We start from the raw sequence: 7,932 nt of genomic DNA, 5'->3' as shown, positions 1-7,932 counted from the left end.
ATGTATTTCTAGCTAAGCATGGTTGCATCAGTGTGGCAGCTACTGTTTGTGCTTTTAATATATATATTTTCTTTACCTTTTCTGCATCTCTACATGTCTGTTTACTGACGAGGGGAACAAGGTCTGTCAACAAACTTGTGGAAATTCTCATCACCAAATCCCACAATTGAATTGTCTGAATTCACAGACCTTGAGGAAGCAGAGGATTAATGACAGAATGGAAATGGATAGCAGCTTTTTTTTTTTTTCCTTTGGTTGACTGAAAAATTGTTGCCATGTTGCTTTTGGGGGCCATCTACGCTGTCTGTTTCTGTTCTGTGGGTGCAAAGATGTATTGAATGATGAATGAAAACCCTCAGCCTCCACGCCCTTTGTTCTGTGCCATATTTCACCAACAGTTAAGTAAACTATTAGTTTCTTCTCCTAAGTAACTGGTGAAAGAGTCCTTGTTATGTCTAGCTTCCTGTGAATCTGTGTTTTCCTATTGCTGTCCTGTTCCTCACACTGTTGTTAATGCATTTTGCCTGTCTCACTTTTATCTTTCTTACTCTATCCTGTGTTTATCCTATTTTCACTTCAGAGGCCATTTTGCATCCCTCCAACCATTCAAATATTCAGTTTTTATCACATTCTGGGATGCAAAATGATGTCGGATCACATGTTCTGCTCCGTCTCATGTCTCCTTTTGGTCTATGTGCTTTCGGTCTGACCTTTGCAACCCTCACCACCCTGTCGCAGTAGCAGTCATGATGAACTATATCATAGTCATTAAATTGGTGTCACGAAAGGCGATACTCCATTTCTTTGTGAAATCTCCACTGAGCCTTTTTAAACACTAGATGTCGCCAGTGTCTCATGGTTCAAGGCTTTGTACCAGAATGATAAATTAAGGATTTATTGGTGTCCTTTATATTCGAGAATCACAATTGGATCTCACCTTCTAAGCACTGAGATCTTTTTGTCTTTTCCAAATGGGAAAGTCATTTTTTTCAGACTTTTTCAAAAATGCCATTTCATACACAAAATAAGGCTTTATTTGTTCTTATAGGAGGAGTCGATTATTTTGAGTGGATTGTTAAGAGTTTTTTTTAATTTTTTTTTGAGTGTGGAGGCTCAGTAGAGACGCAGACCCACAGAGCATTTGGGGTAGTTGAAGTTAAAGTGCTCCCACAGAGCAGCTTGGTTTTGTCAGGGTGGTGAAACTGCTTCCTCATTTCACTCCATTCCTTGCCTCTCATTTATTTCGATTTGCACTTAAGGGAAAATGGACATTTGAACACCTTGATGTGTTCAAAGGGGGGAAATGCAAAGTTGTCTTAATCATGGGTTTATTTTCCTCCCATCGTATTGTCCTCAGTGACATTTCCAAACCTTGAATGGTGGTAACTTTTAATGAGGATTCTTTTTAGCTTTTAATCCAGTAAATTTTAATACTACGCTTCTTCACTTTACAGTGAAAATGCAACCAGAACTATTCACAACACTCCTTTCATCTTCCCTTGTCTTTTTTTTGCCTTGCAGTTGCTAAGTCTTAGTTTTTTTTTTTTCACGAGTATAAATTAAAACACTACTATCCCAGTGAATAGTAGGCTCTTACATGTCTTTGATGTTCTGCTGCAGCTTTTTAATTTCAATTAGTCAACGATATCTTAGTTTAATTTGACACTAAATGTGATGCAAAAAGTGGAAATTCCTTGTCTTCCAAAAAAAAGCATACTTGTATTACCCCCCCTTCCCTCCCTCACTGGATTGAGTATTAGGAACAACCCCATCTTTGGAAGTTTTAGTTTGGTACCCAGTTTGCACATGCTATGGTATATCTGTTACCGTAAGGTTGTGTTTAAAACTGAAGCCCAACGTCTGTTCAGCGTTGAGAGAAGTGAACTGTATGTTAGCTATTTGGTCCAGAGTGAAGGACCAGCGTCAGGCTTGTGATATGAAGTGTAAATCTGTTATTAATTTGTTTTTTTATGTTTAGTTTTTTTTGTTGAGTTTTTTTTTCTTTTCTTTTTTTTAAGATCAGTTAGTGATCTAGTACTATAACTAAGCCAAGTTTGTAATTGTATATTTACTGTAAAATGTAGAACATTGAATAACTATTAAAATTTTCCTATAAAAGGAAGATTGTTTTGTGTGACCTTTTTTATTCGGAGCCTCACCTTAAAGGAGAATTCCCATAGACAGTATATAAACTGGACCAACAGATCCCGTTGTTCTGGATGGACACCAGTGAAGAATATTAGAAGCACTTTTCCGGTGAGCGCTGAGCGTTACTGCGCAGCCTCCAACTGAGAGAGACGACGTAAATGTGACGTGAGCAATCTGTCTGAAAGTTGTAAGTCTTCTGGTAGCTGTGCCAAGAGAAATCTCAATCATTCCGAATCTTGCAGAGACGGAGGGCATAGGTAGGCTATATGTAAGGAGATAACATGGGCACAGGCTAATTATAGCTAACTAAAATGCTAGTTAACATTAGTAATTAAACCTAAACAGCTAATGTAATTCGAAACTCCCTGCGAGCTTCTCCTGTACTATACGGTAATTCCTCTACTATGCGAAAGTAAGTCGCTTGGTTATGACACAATCGTTAGCCTATTTTTACAAAAATGTCTGCTACGGAGCCATAACGTGAGATACAAGGTAATGGAGCCTTTTATACATTGTTGTGTTTCTTTAGAAATAAACAATGGACAAATAGTCTTTAAACGATTCAGATGTAAAGTTATTTGCTGTCAAAGTGACGTCAAAATGGCATTCAGTGGAATGCTAATGGGAGGTGATCGCTTTGTAGCATCAAAATGGCGCTATAGGAGGTTTGAGTTCTGAAGCGAAGCTTACCCCCTTGAGAATTCCGGCCAATTTTTACGTTAATCTTGATCGCAAAATATGCGTGTACTTTCGTTTGAAAATAAAACGACCCGAATCGGTGCGGTCAACACGGAGTTACTGCAGCTACATGTACAAGCTTCCACTTAGCTAAAACGGCAGTTGTCAGGGCAAGTTTTAGAGTGCGTTTGTGCCTCTTAACGGGCACAAAATGCAATTAATTTGTCTGCGCATCATGAACAGGGCCCTTACGTGACAACAAGATGCGTTTTCAACTCAGACATTAATTCACCTACCCTGTCTCGATTCTGCTGGTAGCTAGCTTGCCCTCTTAGCTGCTAGCTGCTGTCCGTTGTAAGTGTGTTCAGCCAAAATATCACGCAGCAGTTCCGTGTGTATTTTTAGCTCATCCATTTTGTTTGTCATTGATCTGGTATTGGTGAGTAGGAGGCTTGGCAGTGTCGATTTGTGTGGTAGTTTTAGTTGCCAAGCATCCTACTCGCAAACAACAGATCGATAAACACATAAAATGGATGAGGTACAAATACACACGGAACTGTGTTAAAAGGTGAATTAAAAAAATGTCTGAGTTGAAAACGCATCTTGTTGTCAGGTAAGGGCCCTGTTCATGATGCGCAGACATTTTAATTGCATTTTGTGTCTGTATAGGGATCAAGATTAACGTAAAAATTGGCCGGAATTCTCCTTTAACACAGAACTCCTACCTTATTAAAGGGGCGTGAACCTTTTGTAGGTCAAGCATTATGCATATCTCTGCGTGAGTCACAAATCAAGCATCAAAGGGAATTGTTGCCCTTTAATTGGATTCACACATATTAGTTCAAAAATGTAAGGCTCCCTTTTGATTTATGAACTTAAATTGTATTTGTATAGGTATCCAGAAAGACACAGTCTGTAGTGATGGAATAAAAGCTGGTGTGGCTTCATAGATGGTGATTAGTGTATCATTTGTTGTGAGATTTCTTTGTCAACTGTTTTCAAGGTCTAGAATTGACTTATATTTATGTGTATATATATATATATTTATGTGTATATATATATATATATATATATATATATATATATATATTATTTTATTTATTTATTTATGGATACTAGCTTTGTGTTTTGATAAAAAACACTGAATGTAAACATGGTTACAAGAAAACTCCACAAGACACATTCAAGATTATATGTGTAAAGATAAAAACGTGACAAAGAAATTACTTTAGTGTCAATGGAGAGAGTATCTGAAGGGGGCTGAGGTAATAACTTTTATAGTGGCTGGAGGTGTTGGCCAGGTAAGTGAACTGTTCCACCTAACCTGCAGGAGAGCAAGAACAAGCGACCAGGTAAAGCATGGCATAGGCCCACCACAGACTTAAAGTTCCAAAACAATTGTATCAGTGAAATCCTGTTTTAGAGCGTATTCTCCCTTTAACACATCAACATTGCAATCTTTGCTTTTCTTTGTGGAAGACGTTGCTGTGAGGACACCGACACTGACTGAACGTTTGTGATACTTTTTGTGAAAGTTGAGTCAGTGTTCAAATAGAAGAACCTGTTTCATGCATTATTTCCTCAGTGGATGAAAAAGACTGACAGCAAAGATCACTCACTCTTTCACTTCTCCCTACATCCATCAGCAGACATCCAAACCGGGTTGTGCAATAACCACCAGTCACACAGATAAATGCACTACTGAAGAAACACTGACCCACACCTCTTAAATGTACAATGCCCCACCAAAACACACACACACAGTCTCATATCTTTATCACTGGCAATAGTGCTTCCTGCTTACGATGCGGATTAGAAGATTCAGTCTGTTTTGACAGTAATAAGAAAAATGCTGTCAGTGTCATAAATATATTTTTTTGTGGATGTTTCAAGAAGTATTTTCCATTCAGATAACTGACATCACATGATATGTGTGCACTGCCCTTTCCCTGTTATGTAATCATATCTTGTTTATTCCTTCCAGTTCCACGTGGGCTTATCAGAGCTCTAATCAATGCCAAGACTATACAGTATTAACTTCTGCTGAACATCAGCCACTGTTGCAGCAAGTGACAAATATGGTATGAAGTGTTAAAATGGTAAAATCCACTGTACAGCAATAACATTAGCTACTGGTCATACCAGACCAAGTAAGGCAGTCGCAGTAAACCCCTGAGTGTTTTGAATTGAGGGGGTGTTTTATTCCTTCTAAATTCAACTGTTGTTGTACTTTGTAAGAGGAAAGATGTGTTATTTCTTCTTTTGAAAAGTCTCACTTTAAAGTCAAAGGATTTTCAGATAAAAGCATATTTATGAGTAAAAGCATATATTAAAAGGGGCTAATATAAATAAAATGCAGTACATACAAAAGTAGTGAATAAAATGTTTAAAAAACAAACAAATCCGAGCATTTCGTTGTTTTAAATTGCCAGTTGAAGTTGAGCAGAGTGTTAATGACAGTGGCCACAGAGGTTCATTATTGAGTAACTAATGATTTCATTCATCCACTGGGATCCTGCAGGCCAGTTCATGCAGCAACATGTGGCCTCACGGCATCGTATTTAACTTATTCTGCATCTGGGCATCTGCAGCTTCGTCTCTGCATTTTGTTTTCCAGTCTGTTGAGCTTTCGTTCAATCACAGCATCTTTTTTTTTAGTTGGTATTTGTGTAGAAACATTCATCGTGGTATTATGTCAACAACGTCCGATCGCAGTATCCACTCTTTATTTCACTAGGAGGATAGGAGAGCATGTGATCTTTAATAAATAGCAGAAATGTGTTGTTTTAATTGTGTAAGTACACCCAGTATGCTGTTTCCCCATCATACAGCCTATTTCTACACAGCAGTGCCACCTGCTCAGGCTTTCGCTTCCTATCTCTGATAATAGGAAGGAAGGAATACAACATTCTGCAAATTCACACCTGATATTTATTAAGAACTGAAAGGTTTTGACACTATCTTCAAATTATGTTTGTGTCTTTTCCCTCCAAATTTCCCATTTAATATACTCATCTTTAATAGTTAAAAACTAGACTGGGTGCTGTAGGATGTATACATGTTTAAGCTGTCAGTGCATATTAATATTAATATTAATATTCAAACAAAATCCACACAGCTCTTTAAGCAGACAAGAGGCAAATCATAACATCCTGTAGGAGAGGCCTCTCTCAGACAGTACTGGGCATACTTTGCATGGGCACATAATCACACACAATTAGGTCTGACAGTAGACAGTAGTTTCAGGGATTTTAAGTTCAAGTGACAGTGATTGACAGCCTGGAAAAACCAGATGCAGGTTGTAAAGACGTTCCATCTTTGATGGCATTTACAGGATAATAGCGTGTGAAGTTTGAAGTTTGAAATGAAGACTTTAGTTCAAGTGGTGTACATGTATGTCAGGGTAATCAGAATACTGTATTTGCCAGGAAGTCGTTTGTGGGAAACATAAACACATACAAGAACTATTTGGTTCAGCTTTGGGTTGGTGACAGTGAAACTGTTACTCTGCAGCCATCAAGACCATCCCAATGGTGAGCAAAATCAAATTCTAAATACAAATTTTGTTTAATTAGGTCCAGATTTAACCCTTTTACTTGTGCATTCACAGTTTCCCCTTCACGAGGAGGCATTTGTTACTGCCGAGCGTTTCGAGCTGTGCTATTGCAGAACCGAAAAGAAGGGTGGACTGAAATGACACGTTTAGATCAAATAGGGTCTTTTGATGCTCCACAGACGTTACAAAATTTGCTGATTAAGCTTTGAGCAACTTTTTACTGAAGGAACATTAACTTCCCTGTCTGCACATGTCTCTGTTTGAACATGATAAACAAGCTCATTCAGAAACAAAGAGGTTGGATCTATAATTGGCAGAAAGACAGCAGATAGATTGATAGATTTGTCTCCCTTGTCATCGTTCACTGTTCTTACATGCTTTGTGTTTGCTACAGTTGGCCTTAAAATCATACAATATAAAACAAATTCCTATATGCAGATGTTGCAAAATAACCAGTTTTGTGCTGTTATGTCGGTGTGTGGTTGAGGGTAATGGCAGCCAATTTTGTGTTTTCTGTACAAGCAACTAACAGATAATGAGTCATCCTGTTTCTCTCTCTTTCCAAGCTAATTCCTGTGAACAATACACTTTGCTTGAATTGAAACTCATAACCACAATAGATACTTTCATCTCTCACACGAGCACACACTCTAAATTTGGACTTGTTTTTTGGCTTCGTTAATCACACGTAATATAATACTAGTGCAATGCCCGTTGAAAATGTGCCTGTTTGGAACCGGCCGATTGCTTGGCCTGTGGTATTGCTGCTTGTAGAATTCATCAAAACCAAATTGTACCCCAAAATGACTTACAGAAGGACCCCAAACCACTTCATATGCAACTCCCCTGTATACCCTACTACGAACTTACTGATTTACCTGACAGAGAACGTTGCAGATTCAGAATGTAATCACAAAATATCACAATGAAAATGTGGAGTAACCAGACATTAGCGTTATGGACTCATGGCAGTGTGCTACCCACCTGGCCCGTTATGAGAGCTAAACAGCACATATGTGAGTTAATCACCACCAGAACCGGACTGTTTGTGTATGTGAGTGTGTGTGTGTGTGTGTGTGTGTGTGTGTGTGTGTGTGTGTGTGTGTGTGTGTGTGTGTGTGTGTGTGTGTGTGTGTGTGTGCAAAGAGAGAGAGAGAGAGAGAGACACACGGTGTTGTCTCGTGTCATATGATCGTTAACGAATTTAACATTTCAGCAGAGGTGTTAATTTCCATACAGGTTTAGTGGCTTGTGTGGGTATTTTGGCGACGGTAATGTTATTAGTTAGCAGTAGCCTATAAGTGCTGTGTCTGCCCGGTTCAACTCTAAGATTTTCTCGCATTGCACAGTGCTGTGAAGGAATAATCTCCGAGGTTACGTTATGTTCTGCCTCTGTTTAGAAGTGGTGAATGTAGGCTACAGCTTACAGCAACTTAATATGTGTGTGTCTGACTTTTGTTTGATATTTAGTGTTGGCAAATGGCTTTTTGTTGAGTGTCCTCTTAGCGGAAAAAAAGACACGGAAAAGCGTAGCGCCTTTTTTCGCCAAC

The sequence above is a fragment of the Perca flavescens genome, chromosome 3 (genome assembly GCF_004354835.1).
Source record: "Perca flavescens isolate YP-PL-M2 chromosome 3, PFLA_1.0, whole genome shotgun sequence".
Classification (NCBI taxonomy): domain Eukaryota; kingdom Metazoa; phylum Chordata; class Actinopteri; order Perciformes; family Percidae; genus Perca; species Perca flavescens.
Note: the sequence above shows the minus strand (reverse complement) of the source record.